Raw genomic sequence first — 11102 nt, 5'->3', positions numbered from 1 at the left:
CACAGACATTTGATGGCCCTGTGTCAAGGAAGTTTACTGTTGTTGCAGCACCTAATCATCATAAAAATTTCCTGTGAAATAATTATCCCTAAAACAATCAAGACAATGTATTTCAATAAAAGAGAGGATCGATTTCACAACAAACACTTGATTTATCTGTATTGATTAGAGAGGATCCAGTGTAATTTTAGTGAATTATGTCTGCCTTTCATTTCCCAGCAGAAATTTTTCTTGTGATGATCAAAAGACAGATCACAAACTACTACAAGATCTTTTGTGCGCTACCTACATAATATCAAGCTAATTACCTTTCAAAGAAACATTGATGTGCAAATGGACAAAGAATAATTTCTTCTTTATGCTTGGTACCTTGCTGCAAATTCATAGGACTGAGCTTACAGCACTTACCTAAAAGCCTGATGTCATCTTCTCAATTCATTAATACAGAAAATCAGGACTGCACTAAGAGTCGGTGTTAAAGGAACAAATCCAAGATGATCTTAGGAGAGAAGAATTAGAAAGATTAAGAAAGTAATATGATTTTTCTTCTTAAAGAGGAGTAATTTCAAGAGAATAGTTAACTCTGTAATGCCTGAAACTTTTTAAACAGCAAAAAAATGAAGACTGACTGAATTAGACAGCTATAAAGACAATCCAGTGGTGCTGAATTTTTGATATCGTTGCTAGTACGTGATAACTGAGGGCTAATTGGAACTAAAAAGGCTAGTTATTTTGTCAGACCAAAGTGCATTAGTTCCAGTCAATGTCTTTCTTGTCTTGTGCATTTTTAATCTGCTACAACGGCGATAAAAAAGTCTAACTTTATCTAATAACATCAGGAGAGAACAGATCATCTGGTCATTTTATATTACTCAAAGCATCAGTAATGAAAAAGGTGTCTAATTGCTCATATTTTCATGCAGTGACCAATTAGTATGTTTACTGATATTAAGTATGCACGGCTGGGTATAAATCCACAGGCATCATCTGAATTATCATGAATGCAGCCTTTCATAACCTTTACAGAGGAAAACGACTGAAAACAAAGATTAAATACAATTATTTACTCAATACACCTTATTGTACTTCCAGGGGAAAGTAAGCCCCTTTTTCATATTCTTAGGGAATATGCATTTTCCCACACATTTAAATAATCTTCTTGCTGAATCAAGGAAATCACAATGGTTGTTAAAACCTCGTATGATAAAGGAGCTATGCCTTGGCATTTTATTATTTTGCCTCACATATTACGATTAATGCATTTGCATTTGAGATGGATTTATTAGCTGTGATCTGCTATATATATATATATATATATATATATATATATATATATTCAGTATTCATCTTTCATTTATTTTTGGTGCCTCTGTAAGAATAGGATCCATTTTGTTTATGGGGTTAAGTACTAATATTAACTAATATTAATTAAGATCTCTTAACTAGGGCTAAGAACTAATATTGTAATAAAAAGAGGCAGGCAGTCCCCAGAGTGGCTGGGGAAACCCAGCTAGATGGGCGGGGTATAAATAATATATTATAAATAATAATAATAATAATAATAATAATAATTATTATTATTATTATTATTATTATTATTATTATTATTATTATTATTATAACGGATCATGATGGGGGAAACAGAAGCTTCCAATTATCTTTTAAAAACCAAGCACATAATTTGGCCAAAGTGGGTGGGTTAAACCACAGAGCCTAGGACTTGCCGATTCGAATCCCCGCGACGGGGTGAGCTCCCGCTGCTCGGTCCCTGCTCCTGCCCACCTAGCAGTTTGAAAGCACGTCAAAGTGCAAGTAGATAAATAGGTACCACTCCAGCAGGAAGGTAAATAGTGTTTCCGTGCACTGCTCTGGTTCGCCAGAAGGGGCTTAGTCATGCTGGCCACATGACCCGGAAGCTGTACGCCTGCTCCCTCGGCCAATAAAGCAAGATGAGCGCCGCAACCCCAGAGTCGGCCACGACTGGACCGAATGGTCAGGGGTCCCTTTACCTTTACCTTTTTAAACACATTTAACAAAGCAATCCAAACTATGGAGTAAATTATGCTGGTGTAACTTACCCTCCAAACTCCATTCAGGAGCGGTACTGCTGCCAGTTGAGCTGGCTCGAACCCAGGAGACAGAAAACAAGCCTTTACACCACCCTTTTTGCCAGTGTAAATTCACTGGGTTGCACCAGGTCACATGGGCAAGCTGAAGAGTTTGGAATAGGGTTAGCTCTCCCTGATCTGTCGGCACCACACCCAGGGCACTGGCCAATAACGTCTCCTTTTCAAGACTTACCCTGCCTTTGGCTCAGCCAAGTGAGCCCCTCTGGCGATCACACAGGGTCCCTGGACATTTCACCATCTATTGATCCCTGTGCCACCACTTTATGTCTCACTGCCACCACCCAGGCCCCACCTGGTACAATACTGAGTCCAGTCAGGGTTAAATTGGAACATAAACTTTTGTTTATTTATTGCAGTTTAACAAGTGTTTGGTTTCATAAACGGTATCGGTCAGTTACAATCATGGGGTGCGTACCCAGACCTATAACTTCCGCTACCTGCTCTCACTCACTAAACCACCTCTCAGATATTTACTTGTCTTCCTAGCCCCTAACTATTCCTGACTCAGCTTATTTTGCTACACTAACTCAACCTACCCACAAACTCTATCCCAGTTCACTCCCCCTCCAACCAACCACCCAACTCCCAACAAACTCCCCTTTCGCCCCTCCCAGAGCTGGTTTTATAATCCCTCTGACTCCACCCCCTGGGTCCTGATTGGGTAACCTGTTTAACTATTTCTCCTCCAGCACTCTCATATGTTAACATCACAGCCCCAACTAAGCCAGGTGGAAGACTTACCCCCAGAGTATCTCCAGCTCAGGTGGAATAAAGGACTTCATCCAGCGTAGCCCTGGCCAGGCTGGGCCACCCATGAGGTAGGGTGCAGCAACAACCTCAGGCGGCAGGCTCCACAGGGCAGCAGATCCTGATATAGATCATTATTCCTCCCCCCCCCCTTGTTCCTTTTGCAGATCATCCCTCGGCCCTTCTTCCCTGGTGGGGAGGAGGCACCATTTAGTAGTAAATCTTGGGTAACCAAAATGTCTTGGGCAGGCCCTGGTTCAGGCAGAGACACTGCCTAGTGCAAACTCTGCTTGTCCCAACTGCCCTTGGGTTTGGGTTCCTTCCCAAATCCCATTCATTTCAAGGAGACAGGTTTAAGCACGTGCTTAACTCTCCTAGTCAAATTGGTGGGACTCAAAATTGGCTGGATCATTTCCTAAACGGTTCCCTCCCCCCATTTGTGTATTATCAGATTTTATTATTTTTCATTGCTAACTAAAAAGATGTAAAGGCAGCCTTGGACAGCTGGGGGGGGGGACGGACGTTGTTGACAACAGTGTTACGTTGTTCAGCTCTTTCTTTCTTCTTTTGGTCCAAAGAAAGAAGAAAACTGAACCTGAGCTTAAGAGGGAAGATTGTTTCCCTTCGTGTATCTTACTGGATAGCTTAGTTGGTTAGAACATGGTGCTGGTAACGCCAAGGTTGCAGCTTTGATCCTGCAAATTCCTGCAATGCAGGGAGTTGGCCTAGATGATCGTAAGGGTCCCTTCCAACTCTACAATCCTATCATTCCACCTTTCTCCAGAGACTGAAAATACAACCCATTGTCTGTGCACAATAATATAGCTGTATTCATACATGACAATCCCCTGTATGCATAAGAAACTGCTACAGGATTCAAATTGTGGATCTAAACCAGGCATGGCCAAACTTGGCCCTCCAGATGTTTTGGGACTACAACTCACATCATCCCTAGCGAACAAGACCAGTGGTCAGGGATGATGGGAATTGTAGTCCCAAACCATCTGGAGAGCCAAGTTTGGCCATGCCTGAGTCACAGAACTGGTTGCACAACTAGATTCCACTAGATTCCAAAACTGCAGCCAGGGACTAAAAAAAATGTTGCTTTGCTCATGGTAGTTCCCCTCCCCGCTGTGTTGGGAGGAGAAGTCTTCAATTCAGTAGTTACCAGCTCCTGATTCCAGTTTTTGGAAAAGAGCTCCAACCATTAAGGACTCAGGGTCCCAAATATATTCCCAGTTTAAGCTGATTGCTGCGCGCGCGCGCACACACACACACACACACACACACACACACTTAAATGATATTTTGTTTCAGAAGCTTATTCTATACATAAATAAATATGTGATTTAAACTATTATATTATGAAAGGCTGCCTTATAAACACACTTACAGTCCTAGTCTTTGCTTTTTTTCTTAAAAAAAAAAAAGGTCAGGGGTACTCTCATTTTGACTCGAGAAAATCACCATTTTATTGTTCAAATTGGGAAAAATAAATACAGAAAATGGACATTCGCAAAATGTTTAGGGGTCTGCGTACCCCTGCATACCCCCCAGAAAAAAAGCACTGGTCCTAGTCACTTGTGAGTCCCACTGACACTAGTGGATTTAGCAGTGTATTATCAGTGGTAAGACTGCACCCCAAAAACAGTACATTTAAAAGTTTAGTTGAGACCCTTCTAATGTGTTCTGCCCCATTGCTTTCATATTGGCTGCTTACCTGGCCACCTTGGGAGCAATGCCGGGGTTAGCTGTGGGGATTGGAAACAAAATCAAGATCCTGGGTGGCTTTGATGACAAAATAATATTGTCTAGGAAAGGGCTATTATTATGGTAGCTAGAACAAACCTCATACACATGACCTCTTCAAAACAGATCTACCTTTTTTCCTTTTCTTAAGTTGCCTTTTCCTAAACTAGAATAAAAAGCAGCCACAGATTACTGCTACTTTCTCAAGTTCACTTAAAAGTAAAATATATAAGCTTTGTTTTATATAATTAGATTAAAATTGAATCATTACAAGATTTGCATTTTTGTTGCCTAGAATGAAACCTTTTTCTGAAATAGTCAAAGAAGAAAACCAAGCTTTTATCTAGAAAGGGAGTTCTTGAATTTTAATAAACCAATAACAATGTTATTGTTGGACAGGTAATAATTGTCTCCATATAAACTGAAAAATATTGTTTGGAGTGATTAATATACAAAGCTGCATTATGCATTTGGGAGTGTTGATGCATAATTTTTAGTTCTAATGTTATTATGTAATTGAGAGAACATGTTCATTTGCTCTAATAACTACTAAGATGCACTTAATAAAATGAAATGTAATAATACTTGTAATTTAATCTATTCATGGAAGTAATTTTAAAAGTCTACTATTCTCCTTAATGTAGATAACATTCATAATTTATAAAGTGTTGTGATGCCGAATTGACAATGCCATTGTTTTTTCCACTCTGAGATGATTCTGCAGCCTTCATTATCTGCATACCAACCTCAGGATTATCAAGGGCAAACAAAAGATAATTAACACCAGAAATAGGCAAATGCAGAAGCTACTGACTGAGGTTTTTCATTTAATGCAATACCTCAGAAAACCTGGGAAATGGAGTAACTGTTAAAAACCATTTCCCCCAATGCAGAAACACACTTTTTATGCATATTTAAGTTTGTAGACTTAAAATGATATTTTGGTTCTAAAGATTATTTCTCAAAAGACTAATTGCTATAATCTCTACTTACCACCCGCATTATGCGAGTAGAAAAAAAAAGAAAGTATTATTCAAAATAGAGAAATGCTTTACACTGGACTATTGTCTACAGTAGCAGACTCATAGTAAGGACACCTGTGCTATATATATTTACACATTTGCCCCCTGACTTTTGAAATTATATTTGTTTTTGGGTGCCTCATTTTCCATGAGGACAAACAGGCCGAACAGAAGAACCTGTAAAGAGTGATGAGTTCTTGAGTTAAAGCTTATATGAGTGCATGTGGGGGGGGGGGTTCTCATCTATTGGCACTAGGCAATAAAATAAAATAAACGGAAACATGGAAATTCTAAATCTTACTAATTTATTTGGGGACAAAGTTAAATAAAAACATGACAGAACTTAGTTCCTCAGTTATGAGCTATGACCTAGAAAGCCTCATGAAGTAATTGGGACAAGGATAAAGATTTGGAAGCGCTTTGTGCTTTACACCATCTTCAATTGCAACTTGACTAATACACGTAGTATTACCTGTATTTAACATGGTGGTTCCATTCCCGGCCCTCTGAAGAGCCTCGTCCCATGTCGTCCCACCCTCTTCCAGGTCCCAAAAGGATGTCACAATTGCGTGTCAACTGTACTCGCTTGCATGAGTAATTCCTTATTGTAGTACCTTGTTTACTCCTGCTCTGGACTGCATTATATCGCTTGAGCTGCTCTGGATAGAGAATTGCAAGTTGTCTTGGATGGCATTTCACTCCCCGTAAAATAGAAAGTTCACCTCTTTGGAGTACTTCTGGATTTGGCACAAACTAGTTAGGGACGCGGGTGGCGCTGTGGGTTAAACTACAGAGCCTAGGACTTGCCGATCAGAAGGTCGGCGGTTCGAATCCCTGCGACGGGGTGAGCTCCCGTTGTTCGGTCCCTGCTCCTGCCAACCTAGCAGTTTGAAAGCACGTCAAAGTGGAAGTAGATAAATAGGTACTGCTCCGGCGGGAAGGTAAACGGCGTTTCCGTGCGCTGCTCTGGTTCGCCAGAAGCGGCTTAGTCATGCTGGCCACATGACCTGGAAGCTGTACGCCGGTTCCCTTGGCCAATAAAGCGAGATGAGCGCAGCAACCCCAGAGTGGGCCATGACTGGACCTAATGGTCAGGGGTCCCTTTACCTTTTTAATGAGCAGCTGGGGCCACAAGAACATTCATCAGCTTAATCTGATATGCCAGTTTGTTTCTTTATAAAGTTTGTGGAGCTCTTTTCACCACTGCTGTGCACCCAAAGCAGTTTCTAACACAAGATAAACACCACGGCGCTTAAAACAAAACGGCAGCTAAGACACAAATTAGCAGCAGAATAATAATAATACATAGAATCCTGCATTACACAGCAGGCTCAGCCAAACCCTCCGAAAGCCTGGAAAAACAGATGTGTTTTAATTAAGCAACAGAGGCTCACCAGTGATGTCGCCATCTGTGCCTCACCTAGACAGAGCGGACCTTGCCAGTTGCCAGTCTTCTAGTGAGACCAAGACTGGACTACTGCAACATGTTGTGTGTGAGGCTGCCTTTAACAATCAGAAAATATTGCACCAGGTTAGTACCAGTTGTTTCTGGACCCAATTTAAAGCGCTGATTATGAAAGCTTGGGACCAGGTTAATTAAAGCACCATCTACACCTGTACAAAACTGAATATTAAGGTATGTATTTGAAGCCCTGTCGAGATGCCTGCCAGCACAGGAAACTGAACTGGCGAAAACAAAGCCCATGGTGGCCCAACAATCGTGAAATACAATCTCTAGAGATATTAAGATGGCCCCAGTCTTGGATATTCTCAAACAGGCCTTTTTACATTGACTTACAGCCACTCTGGCTTGGGATCTGATAGTGTGATCTGGATCTGGTGGCTGTACTTTTTAATGTTGGACTGCACTTGGTTGTTAATTTTAATAATATGGGGATACAGTGGTGCCTCGCAAGACGAAAAGAATTCGTTCCGCGAGTCTTTTCGTCTTGCGATGTTTTTCATCTTGCGAAGCACGGTCCGTCGCAACTGCGCCTCTTCAAGCGGCTTTTAAAAAAAGGGCAAGATGTTTTCGTCTTGCGAAGCAAGCCCATAGGGAAATTCGTCTAGCGAAGCAACGCAAAACCGAAAAACCCTTTCGTTTAGCGAGTTTTTCGTCTTGCGAGGCATTCGTCTTGCGGGGCACCACTGTACACTGAAATGACTGAGATGGTATTAAATCATATTCATTGTACTTTATTGTCGTACTTTGATATAAGAGCCTTTGGAAGAATTTTATTATTGAAGGGTGGTATAGCAATTGAATGAATAAATGTATGTTTTGAAATTGATTGAAGTGAATGAAGACAAAATATAACAATTATTTGCATAAAATATATATTTGGGCCAGTGAAACATCACAGACAAATCAAAACCAGTTAATTGACCATATATAACATGGATTTAAAGGGAATGGAAGCAGAATTCTTAATAGACAAAACAGTTAATGCTTACAGAAATGATATTAACATTGCTAAGTCAAATATTAAACCACAGCTTCTCACACTGTTTCCGGATTGTAACATGAATAGTAGTGGCTCCTTGCTGAACTACTTTTGAGCTAGCGAGGTTAGGTAATACTGTATAAAACAATAATATTGTATATGGAACCCGCAATTCACAAGACCATGTATATGAAGTTATAATGGTTGTGAAACAGCAAATATCTGCAAATACTTCCTGCTTCTCTGTGAATAATGGGAACTCTATGCATTTGCTCTTCTCCAAATCCCACCTATCATGAGATAGAGTTGCCAACTGGCCAAGAAAAAAACCAAAGCTGGCCTGTTCCTGAGCCTTTAGAAGCAGCTCAAGGTGCAGAAATCAGCAGGGACAAATAAACATTATCACTTCCTTCTACTAGAGCCTCGATAGCTGACTTGGTTAGAGCATGGTGCTGATAATGCCAAGGTTGCAGGTTCAATCCCTGTATGGGGCAACTGCGTATTCCTGTATTGCAGGGGCCTGGACTGGATGATCCACAGGGTCCCTTCCAACTCTACAATTATATTATTCTATATGGCACTGAAGAGGGCTTGGTTAAAAAGCATCCAACCCTAATCCAAACCTAGAAAGACGCAAACTTGAAGCTGTCAAAGGGTTCCAAACTTCTGCTCAGAAATCACACTTTTAAACTCATGTGGCCCGTGTCTTTCTACGCTAAAAACTCGCTTCAAAATAAAGTTGATCTGTAGGTAACTTTCAGTAACTAGGACTCCCAAGGACTCTCTCTTCCTCCCTAGGACTTCCTCCCACTAAGAACCCCAGATCTACCCTGTGAGTGCCGTATTTTTTGCCCTACAGGACGCACCGGCTCATAGGACGCACCTAGTTTTTTGGGGGGGAAATCAAGGGAAAAAAATTTATTTCCCCCCCCCCCAGGTTTGCACAGCCATCCCCAAGCTAGAAGAGGGAGACGGAGCACTCCGTCTCCCTCTTCTGCCTTCAGGGACAGCCTCTCTAGCCTCCGTGGGGCAGCGGCTTGCCCCACTGTCCCCCGAGCTTGTGGGGCTGGCGGGGGGGAGAGTTTGCTTCTCCCCCCTGCCAGCCTCCAGATCAGGTCGGGGAATAGCGGGTTGGCGGCGTTGCGCCTCCCCGCTGTCCCCCGAGCTTTTGGGCTGCAGGCTGCTGCCCGCAAGCCTTGCAAGCCCACGGGACCTCCCGCCAGGCTTGCAAGGCTTGCGGATAGCTTCCTGAAGCCTGGAGAGCGAGAGGGGTCGGTGCGCACCGACCCCTCTCGCTCTCCAGGCTTCAGCGAAAGCCTGCATTCGCCCCATAGGACGCACACACATTTCCCCTTCATTTTTGGAGGGGGAAAAGTGCGTCCTATAGGACGAAAAATACGGTACTCAATGAAAGTGACATGTTCTGCCCGACTTAAAACCAGTGTTGGTGTGCGGACAAAGCTCATAGATATATTAACTATGGCTAGCTGACGAGTGTGGCGCTGTGGTCTAAACCACTGAGCCTCTTGGGCTTCCGATCGGAAGGTCAGCCGTTTGAATCCCCGCGACTGGGTGAGCTCCTGTTGCTCTGTCCCAGCTCCTGCCAACCTAGCAGTTCAAAAGCACACCAGTGCAAGTAGATAAATAGGTACCTGCAGCAGGAAGGTAAATGGCATTTCCGTGCACTCTGGTTTCCATCATGGTGTCCTGTTGCAGCAGAAGCAGTTTAGTCATGCTGGCCACATGACTCGGAAAGCTGTCTGTGGACAAACGCCAGCTCCCTCGGCCTGAAGTGAGATGAGCGCCGCAACCCCATAGTCGCCTTTGACTGGACTTAACCGTCCAGGGGTCCTTTACCTTTTTACCTTTAGTAAGAAATGTAATCAGCTCTAGTTAACATACTTCCAAAACATCTCACTTAGCCACACTATGTTATTGTGATGAATGTTGGGTTTCTGTGTACCAGGACTGGATTAAATAAAGGGCTCATATCCAGGTGGCTGCCAACCGGCCACAATAAACGAGCCTTTCCACACTTTGCCATCATCCTGAATTTATTAAAAAGCTATTAAAATTACAAACTACCCAACGCAGTGCAATCCGGTGTTACGTAATTAAAACATATTGTTGCAGAATTGCTCCAGATGGCTTTGCTGGTTTTAAAGGCTCAAAGTTTATAGCTGCATTGCACTTTAGCGAATATAATGAGTATCACCATGTCCCAGGGCCTCTCAACAATTCTGATAAATTTATTTATTTACAGGGGGTTTCCCCCCCCCCCCATACTGCTTTCGGCTCAGTGAGATGAAATGCGATACAAAACGAAAAACAATGTTAACGAATTGCAGGCAGCAGGGGATTTAAAGAAGCACCAATTGCCCTTTTGTGGTAAATAGGAACCTGCAAAATAAAAATAAAAAACATTTACATGTTTACATTTAAAAGGTGCAACTGTGAGGAAGTTACAGTACAATAAGCAAAAATATCCTACTTCAAACATCTCCTAAGCTGTTAGGTTCTGGAGCTGAGCATTATCAGAATATCTATCCCTACCTATAAAGATCAAATGTATGATCCCTCAGTGCTGTACATACTTCGGTGGCAGATCCCTTCCTAACATCCCAATCTCCCCTTCTTGGGCAAGGTTCTTAGGCAAGTAGTCGTGGACGAGATCCTGGAGCTCTTAGAGGAAACTGATTTCAGCTGGGGTTTAGGCACAGAAACTGCTGTGGATGCCCTGTATGGGGATCTCTTGCTGAGGGAGAGGCAGGGAAAATGTGTCCCTGTAAATTCTCCTCACCCTCTCAGCAGCTTTCAATACCATCAACCATGGTATCCTTCTGCAGTGGCTGTCCGAGTTAGCAGTGGGTGGCTTGGCTCTGTGGTGGTTCTAGTCATATAGGTATCTGTCCAAATAAATCAAATATCATATGACAAATATGCAAATGTGTGACAGAGAAACCAATTTTGCTTCTATATACTTAATATTATACATTTTAAAAAGCTATTAA

At 42.3% G+C, this 11102-nt stretch overlaps 1 long non-coding RNA gene across 1 annotated transcript in view; it reads right to left on the bottom strand.

Annotated features, from left to right (window-relative positions):
- The window catches only part of LOC308596629, a 49330-nt gene extending 42712 nt beyond the window's left edge, over nt 1-6618 (bottom strand). The window contains exons 1-3 of the long non-coding RNA XR_014012583.1: nt 6262-6618; nt 2871-3060; nt 409-499 (exon numbers count right to left, since the gene is read on the bottom strand). This is a non-coding gene — a long non-coding RNA (uncharacterized lncRNA). The remainder of the gene's footprint in view (nt 1-408; nt 500-2870; nt 3061-6261) is intronic.
- Between the last annotated feature and the right edge of the window lie 4484 nt (nt 6619-11102).

Source organism: Podarcis bocagei, assembly GCF_964188305.1.
Source record: "Podarcis bocagei genome assembly, chromosome: 10".
NCBI lineage: Eukaryota > Metazoa > Chordata > Lepidosauria > Squamata > Lacertidae > Podarcis > Podarcis bocagei.
This window is presented reverse-complemented; position numbering and strand designations above follow the sequence as displayed.